The sequence below is a fragment of the Humulus lupulus genome, chromosome 9, assembly GCF_963169125.1.
Source record: "Humulus lupulus chromosome 9, drHumLupu1.1, whole genome shotgun sequence".
Lineage (NCBI taxonomy): Eukaryota > Viridiplantae > Streptophyta > Magnoliopsida > Rosales > Cannabaceae > Humulus > Humulus lupulus.
In genome coordinates this window covers 42,108,814-42,118,420 of record NC_084801.1, presented here as the reverse complement: position 1 = coordinate 42,118,420, position 9,607 = coordinate 42,108,814, and positions in this window count along the sequence as shown.

The window sequence follows — 9,607 nt, the reverse complement described above, 5'->3', positions numbered from 1 at the left end:
GCTGCGCCAGAACCATCCCCGGTCTCCAAGGGCGCCTCTTTATCAAGGCGAGCTTGGAACTTCACCAGCAAGCCCGCCCAGAGACTCGCCGACATAAAAGAAAAGTCTGCATCTAGATTGTAGACCCAGCAGTGATAGAACAGATCTTCCATGGAATGTTCCGAGGTGGTCCGCTCGGCCTCGAGAGCAGCCTGGGTGGCCTGGATCTTAGTCTTCGCGGCATCAAGGTCTGTCCGCGAGGTGGCAAGGGAGGTCTCGAGCTCTTGGATCTTCGAGCGGGATTTCTCCAACTCGACCTGAAAGGCCGCCAGGGCATCCTTGGCCGCTTGCAGGGTAGTCTGATGCTCGGTCCTCATGTCCCCGAGCTGAGTTTTGGTCCTGACAATACTCCGATGAAGGGCGACAACGCTCTGCGAGGGCGGAAGGACAATTGCCTTAATAAAAAGTAGGGCAAAGAATAACAAAGTAAAAAACCACAAAAGCTGAGGTTAGCTTACCGTCATGGCCATGCCTAGTGAAGACTCCAACACGCCCACCGGGCTCATTGTCTCGATGGCCCAGAGCTCCTTCTCGGTGAACTTGTATATATGGATAACGGCGTAGTTCGCCGACTCATACACCGTTCCCCGAAAGGCCTCGGGGATCTTCTCCAGGTCCTGGGGATTGACTGGTATGCACACATTGGAAGGTACGATGGCCGAAGTCCCGACTTCCGTTCCTGCGTCCAGGGCAGCGAGTGGAGCTCGCGGGGCCGGTGGAGGCATGTTACTTCCCCCTGCCGCAGGAAGGACCACTCCTGCGATCTGTACAGCTGGGGCTTGGCCCTTCTCCTTCGCAGGAGACTTGGTGGGGGTCCCGGCGGCGTTCTTGGACGTCCGGAGCCTCTTCATTCTTGGCCCAGCTAAGGGGTTCCCCCCGAAGACCGCACCTCGCAGGCTCTCCTCGGGCTGAGACATCTCTTCTGTCAAAACAAAAACATGGTTAGTACAAGTTAGCAACCATACCGAAACAAAAAACAAAGGGGTAAAGATAAAAAGTATATGAATACTAAGGGAATCCTACCCCCCGAGCTCGAGGAAGAATCTAAGTCGATTACTTCCCGAGCTGGCGCAAGTTCTTGTTTCGAGTCTGACTCAGGGCTAGATTCCTCTACATACTGCCTAAGCCCCGGAGCTACGTCACCCCTCCGGAGTGATGGCCATGTGCGAAGGTTGGTCCCATACTCCTCGAATAAGATCGACCTAAAGGCTAGGGTGTTATCTACTACTACGGTACCCCTAGGTCGGCTATCTTGGTGATCCAGCACAAGCCGGTCAACAGAATGGAGCAAGGTTGTGTTCACGTTAGGATCACTTCGGTGACGAGGACGAGCTGCCTAGGATTGAACCTAGCCAGCCGGGGGTCTGCGGTGGCCCTATCTAGACTCCTAAACATGTAAGGGTTACCTTGGCCAGAAGGACCCGCGGCTGCTCCGGATTGGATCCTCTCCTCGCCTATCCTCTGGGCGACCTCCAAGGCCCGCTTCCTGTTCCTCACAAGCGGGACTTCGTCACCCTCGTCCTCCTCATCTTCATCTCCCGCGACCTCCTCCACGATGTTGGGTCTGGTGTCGCGAGCTGGGAGCTGCCCCCGGGGCCTTTTTAAGTTCAAGGTCTGGTTTGGGAAAATCAACTTGCAGGCCACCATCGTCTCGTCTATCACGAGCGCGCGATAATCCTTCTCGCTGGGGGGCAAGCCCGCCAACATTTCGTATTGACCCCCAAGGGTCACAGATTTCTCTGTCCTCGCGAAGATGGCTGCAGAATTAGTCTAAGTCAAAAATGGGTACGGGAGGAGCTAAAATGATACTTAACGTACGAGCTAAGGTCGGAGAACACTTACGAGGACGATTGAAGTAGTGGTACTCGCAGCTCCGGAACCCCGTTGACATGAAGAATTGGTCCTTGAAGTCATTAGGGTGGTTGGGCAGCTCGATGACCGCCGCCGTGTTGGGAAACCGGGTCAAGTAGTAAAACCCGTCGCCTTGCCCCCGCTAGTCCGGGCTGGCTTTGAGGCAGAAAAAATATAAAATGTCCGCAGGAGTAGGGACCTCCCACTCATGCTTCTGGAACAAATACTTCAACCCTGCCAACAAACGGTAGGAATTGGGGGGGAGCTGAAATGGGGCCAGCCCCACGTAGTTGAGGAAATCAGCAAAGTACTGATCCAGTGGGAGGAAGGCCCCTACCTTAAAGTGTTCACCGCTCCAGGCCGCGAACGACTCGTCGAGTGGCGCACAGCTCCGCTCACCCTCTGCGACAAGTCGAGCCACCACAGATGCTTTCCCCAGGGCGATGTTGTGGGAGAGAAAGATTTTGTTGATCTTCGTCTGGTGGGTGATCTTTGAGATGATGCTCTCCGCCTCAAAGAATGCATCAGGGGCCACCTCGACCTCCTTCTCCACTGCCGGCCCAAAGCGGGGGATCGGGGAGTCAGGCATCACCGCCTTTCCTTTGTCCTGCTGGGAGGCCGAGCTTCCGACGTTCTTTTGTGGGAGATTCCTCTTCGGAGCCATCTGGTCGCCTAACGAACAAAAGAAAACATTTCAGAAAAGGCGACCCAAGCATGAGGAAAAAGAAATTATTATTTGCACGAGCTGAGGTAAGCCCAGCCCGTGGAGAGTGGGACCACGCGGTTCGATGAACACGCGCCTGTGCTCCCAACAGATCCCCGATTACTCGGAATTCGTGTGTCAGGAGGGTCAGGATAGAACTTGCCTTGGGGGGAAAGTTTCAGTAGGCAAAAATTGCAAAACCGCTTGTGAGGCGTGTTCCCTAAGCTACCCGGTTTTGCACCCAAAGTTCCAAAACTCCTACCCAGAAATTTTCCCCAGAAAATGCATCCTGAAACCCATACTCTTAAGTGATTTCCTACAGCAAAAATACCCTAACCTAAAAGGGCTTTCACCCTCCGTATCCACAAAACCCAGTGAACCCTTGCATGCGGCTACAGTAAAATTTTTACTTAAGCTACAGTGACATATATTTTCAAAACGCACATGGTCAGGAAACTTACAGTGTTTGACTGGGAGGTGGATGAAGGTGTCGCCTTGGTGAAAGCTTCGTCGGTGTATTGGCTTCCAAAGCTTTGAAGAAATCCGTGCGCCTGAGCCTCTCGAACGCTGAAGGTAGCAATCACAGAGGAGAGGGTTTGTTCTTCTGAAATGAAGAGAGAAGAAGGAGAGAAGTTTGGAAAGTTTCGAATGAAAGGGTGGCCCATGCGTAGGGTGGCCACCCCTTTTTATATACGTGAAGGATCACGTGTAGAGGGTCATTGGATGGTCCTGATGAGGGATCCAAGGCCCTCCACTCGAAATACGAAACGACGGCTGGGCATAGGCTAGGCCATTAAATGCGGCTCTCGTAAGACGTACCATCACCAATCACGATGTTCCACGTATCAGGCGCCTGCGTAGGAAGGGGAATATGAAGAGTTCATGGGGAAGCCTAAAAGCCCCTACTGTGGTCTTATATACGACGTAGTATACCACAAGCAGGAGCTTGGGGGGCAGATGTACGCCCTGATTTTCCCACGGGCTGATTAGCAGGCCGAGCTGCGGAATAATCATGATTATCTCATGATCGCCCCCAAGACCGGAGCTTCTATCATTAGCTCGAGGAAGCCCCAAGGGCTCGCCTTCATTGCCCAAGACTGGAGCAGGGACTCTGAAGGCCGAAGGTCGAGTCAAGTATGAAGCTCGTGGTACGAGATAGATATGGAGGCTATGGCCCTTTGTGAAGTCAACACACGCAAGGTAAACGTGCATATATCAAACATCACGTGTCTGATATCCCCCTGACTTCTCGGACACGCAGCAGGAATGTGCGTATTCAGACACCCACGACTGGGTTGGGCCGTGCGGCCCATTATCTCCTTACCTATCGATTTGACCACACTTATGTGTCAGGTTTAGGAATTAATCATGAATGTCACAGAATTGATATGACAGGTAAGAAGGTCATGGGATGACCTTCTTACCAACGTCCAAGTGCCTTCTCCTATAAATATGGAGACCCTGGGAGTTGCTAAGGGGTTGGTTAAATGATCTCTTGTAAGAAATACTTTGTAATCAAATACCCAATGTATATCAATAATATTGACTAGTGGAGTAGAAGGATTTTAACCTTTGAACCACTTAAAAAATGTGTCTTGAGTCACCTCTAAGATCATATATCTATTACGGTTCTACATTGAGCACTAATCCCTTTCTCCTCTTCTCTTAATTACCTGTTGGCGAAGAACCGCGTCAACAATTAACTTTGACAGAATATTCTAAATATTTAACGAAATATACATTTAAAACTAATTAAAAGTAGATATTTATTAATTATATTAATATAAATTCAAATATTATAAATATCATTATTATAATAATATTTAATATAAGACTACATATTTAATAATTATATCAATATAAATTCAAATTAATGTTATAAAATATCATTATTATAATAATATTTAATACAAGACTAGATGTAACACCCTCAATAGCCAAGACTGTTACAAGCCAAGCCGACCTAGGCGGCAAAATAGGGGCTACAACCCTAGTTCCTCCAAGATAACCTCGGTCGTGGTGGTCGAGCAACTGCATATGTACACGTCGTCACCAAAGCTCTCCAACTTAAGACTAGTCAAACTTTTCCTTTCCCTTACTTGAACCACACAACACCCATGAGCCAAGGCTCACCAAGAAAACTATAAACAAGTGCATGAACAGTAAATACATATTCCATATGCATATCTAGCATGCCCAATAGTAATAATCTACTCATGCATGCATACAATTACAAATAAATGATTATAGGATCATTATGGGGCCCGCTGCTCTGAATAGATGACCATAGAGTCAACTTAGAGCCATATGCCCTAGCAAAGTGACCATAGAGTCACCCGAGGCCCTTTGCCCTAGCTCTGAGTAATTAGCCATAGAGCTAGCCAAGCGCTTTATTTTTTCCAAACGACCATAGGGTCGGCCAGCGTAATAGTACATCCCTGATTAGGCCTAAGCCTCTCGACCAGCGCATAGCTCGCTGTTGCCGCCCTTCACTAAAAAGTTAATGTCTTAACTAGATATTCAAACAACCATATAAGCAAATAACTAGATATAGATAAGCATACTTCAAATAATACAAGTATGCATACATATTAATCATATATCTCAGCCAATTAAATATAAACACAGTAATAACTATGTTCCTTAACGGGGCCAAACCCTAATCACATTTAACACGTACTGGGTGCAGTTTTCTTACCTCAGGTCTGAGTGCAACGTACAATAAGAACGACCCTCGAGCGCGATCCTGTTCTGAGCCCCTGGCGGTAACCTAGTCACAACCATAATATAGAATCCCGCCAATAAGGAGTGAATAAAGGCTTTTGGACCGAGTCCTAGCCTCCGGGACCTCGAATTCTACTAAACCGTGTAGTAAAATCGATCCTGAGCCCTTAAGTTTGAGTTCCCATCACTCAAAACCTATTCTGGCAATTCTCCCCTATGTGCACCGCAGTGCCCCCTTACGGGTTGTGGCGCGCCTCAAGTTAGAAGCCTCCCCTTGCAAAATCCTAGGGACACGCGCTGTGACTCAGCCTTGAAGGGTCGCGACACACCTAAGCAAAACAGAACCCCCTGGCCCCTGGGTTCATGCTGGTCGCGGTACCCCAAGAACAGGGTTGCGGCTCGACATGAAAACCCAGTTTTTTCCTCATTTTCTTCAAGCCAAAACTCACTGAAAATCCAACCAAACATAGTCAAATCCCAAAAACAAAGTTCACAATTAACTCAGCACCTCATAAGCCTCAAAACCATCCCCAAAACAAACTTAAAACTCCTCATATAACCAAATTCAGATTTGAGTTTCCAAAACTTTGAAACTCAACTAAAACCTGAGAAAACATAAAGAATCGAGGCTAGAAATCAATACCTCTACTGCCAAAACAACGCCAAGCCTTTCCCCAAGAAATCTCGAGCCTAAGCTAGCTTCGACTCCCCTTAGATCGCAAGAAATTTCAAATAATTGAGAGAGAGAGAGAGAGAGAGAGAGAGTACACGAGTGAGAGAGTTTGGTGTTTGTATTTTTCTGTGTTTTTCTGTTTTTGTGTAGTTTACTTAGAGTTCAAGTAACTTTAAGCAAATCCTGAAGCTCGGGGTACTAAAAACGTCCCTGAGGGTAAAATGGTCGAAATTATCAAAATTCCCTCCTAATCTCACTAACTCCGAATACATCCTCAAATATTTATTCTTATTACTTAATATCTCGATAATGTACTAAATACCCAAAATACCCCTCTCATCCCGAGTCAGGTATTTGGTCCCGTTGTGACTCTCCCACTAACTTGCTCCCTAGGATCTCCTCGTGCCGAGTAACTCAAATATATCCACATAATAATATGATCTCACACATATATCACATATATTCACATATATTCCAAATGAACCCGTAATGGGCTAAATTACGAAAATTGTCATTCTAATAAGAAACGAGATCACATGAATATTTAATACACCTAAACATGCATATCTAGTCATATTATAATATAACTTACATAATCATATAATGATACACATATATATCATATAAACACATATTTCATAATTAAATCACATATATTGAAATAATTCTCCATAATTTTCCGTCCCAGCCCCATAATCAAAGCCCTAAGCCTTATTAGGTAATTTGGGACGTTACACTAAATATTTTATACTTATATTAATATAAATTTAAAAAATAAAAAATATCATTATAACAAAAATATATAATACATAATCTTAATTTTTAATAAAAAAATTCATTTATATTTAAAAAGGCTATCATATTATATATATATATTTAGAAACCATAAAAATATTTTTGTTTAATTTTTCTTATAATATATTTATGTCATTCTTTTATATATAATATTATTTATTTATTTGAAATCTATATGACAATGATACAAATTTAATAAAAATAATTAATAAAATTCTATAAAGGAAACCAAGCAAATGTGCATTGCACGTTCCTTGTTTCTAGTATATATATGTATATATAAATACGACAGACAAATATAGACATGAGAAATTATTCTTATATATATAGTAGGGACTTTTTGGGTAGGTGCAATACTTTTGCTCCTACCGTAGGGGCATTTTCTATTTTCGGCACTTGGAGAAATTATAACCAATAATTGTTGTATGATAGCGTACATGATAGTCATAGTAGGCATCCCACTAATTTTGAGAAATTCCAAATAATTTAGAGTCCTGAAATCAGTTTTCAAACAATTTGTTTTCCAGGCGTATAAAAAAAATAGGCACGCATGCAAGACTGTTTTAACTCTGATTTCGTTACCGTAAATTATTCAAAATTTTCCAAAATTTGGTGGGATGTCGGGTTATAACTATAATGTACATCATCATACCAAAAGAATTGTGTTATAATTTCTCCAAGTGCCAAATATATATATATTTATAGGAATTTTTTTAGGTAGGGGCATCACTTTTGCCACTACCGTAGTAGCGTTTTCTATTTTTGGCACATAAAGAACATTTAACCAATTTTTTTATATGATGGTGTACATTGTAGTTATAGTAGACATCCCACTAGTTTTTGGAAAACTCTAAATAATTTATGTTGCCAAAAACAAAGTTCAAAAAATGAGTTGCACGCGAACTTTTTTTTATGCACATGCAAAACAGACTATTTGAACCCAATTTTCGACACCGTAAATTATTCGAAATTTTTCCAAAAGCTGGTGGGATGTGTGCTATAAATACAATGTGCACCGTCATATAAAAAAAATTTGAGTTATAATTTTTCCACGTGCCGAAAGTAGAAACACATCTACCAGTAGTGCCATTAACTAAGAAACTCCATATATATAGGGTAATTCTGTAGTGGGGGACGCTACTTTTGCTCCTATTTGTGAAGGCATTTCTGTTTTCGGCACATGAAAAATTATACTAAATTTATTTTATATGATGATGTGCATTGCAGTTATAATAGATATTCCACCAGTTTTTAGGAAATTTTGAATAATTTACGGTGCCGAAAACATAGTTCAAACAAGTCAATTGCACATGTGCCTCTTTTTTTTATCCATGTGCTTGACTATTTTGAACTTTATTTTTCGACACTGTAAATTATTCAGAATTTTTCAGAAATTTGTGTGATGCCTACTATAACTACAAATTACTTCGTCATATAAAAAAATTGGGTTATGATTTCCCCACATACTGAAAATAGAGATGCTCCTACCATTACGGGACAAAGTGTTAGGATTAATGCCCTAAAAGCGTGTAAAAATATTTTATTGATTTAAACAAAAGTACAATTTTATTATATTTGAATGTTATACTTAATGTTTGAATTAATTATATAATAATATCAAGAAAATTCCTTATTCATTCATGAGAATATGATCTTGTATTAGTATGACAGAATTAAGATCATATATAAGGAATAAAATGGTGAGTAACATATTAAAGTAAGGAATCTTTTATGAATGGTTACTAGTGTGGTTGATTAAGCATACGGGATGCAAGTGATCTAGATTCAGATTACTGAAGTAAATAGACATAGGTATATAATATAGATTATATATGACATGACCAATGAGAATTAATTGTCTTTATAAATTTGTCGTTTAACATAAAGATTTAATTCTTATCATAATAGATGATCATCTGTAGATCAGTCTAAATCATGAGAATTCATGAACTGGTTTATTGGAGCTTCGTATTATAAGTCCATGGTCCTCAGATCACCTCTGTCCTATACTGTAAATTGTAAGGATGTTAAAAGAATGATTTGTAGAGAGAAAGACTTAATTGCAAAGGAATTAATTTTCTAGGGCAAGGAAACAATTATGTGATAATTATGGGCAATTGATTAATTATGAATTAATTAATTATTTAACTATATAGTTTTTATTTTGAAAAACTACATGTTAAAATAAATATTTATCATGTTTGGATTAATATGAAAGAGATATTAATAATTATCTTATTTAGAATAAGATATTTATTTATTTATTAAAACTGATATTTTAAGATAAAGTTAATTTTGGGTAACTAATATTTATTATGGGATAAATGTATTGTCTTAAAGATTAATTTGACAAACAAATGAGAAAATGAGCAATAACCCTAATAGTGTGGTGTGATACACTCATTGCACAATGAGTGTGGCGCCATACACAAGGATATTTGTATCCCTATGATTTGAATTTTGAATTTTGAATTTTAAAATTAGTTGTTTAACTAAATTTTTAATTATTCTTTTTAAATATGATTTAAAATTAAATAATTAAATAGGTTATAACGGATGAGTTTTATTTTAATAAAATAAAGATTAATTAATTAAGTTAATTATCTTTATAAAACTGAAAAAGCAATACTTTCAGGAAAAAGTTGTTTTAAACAATTAAAAAGTTTACCTTTGGAATCCTACAAGCTCACACACGTCTTTGTGTATTTGAGGATTGGTCTGGAAGATCAATGTATGAGCTTTTAGAATCTGGATAGGAAGATCATTGATTTATACAAAAAGATTCGTGGATTTTTGATAGGCTTCAAAAGGTAATCTTTAAT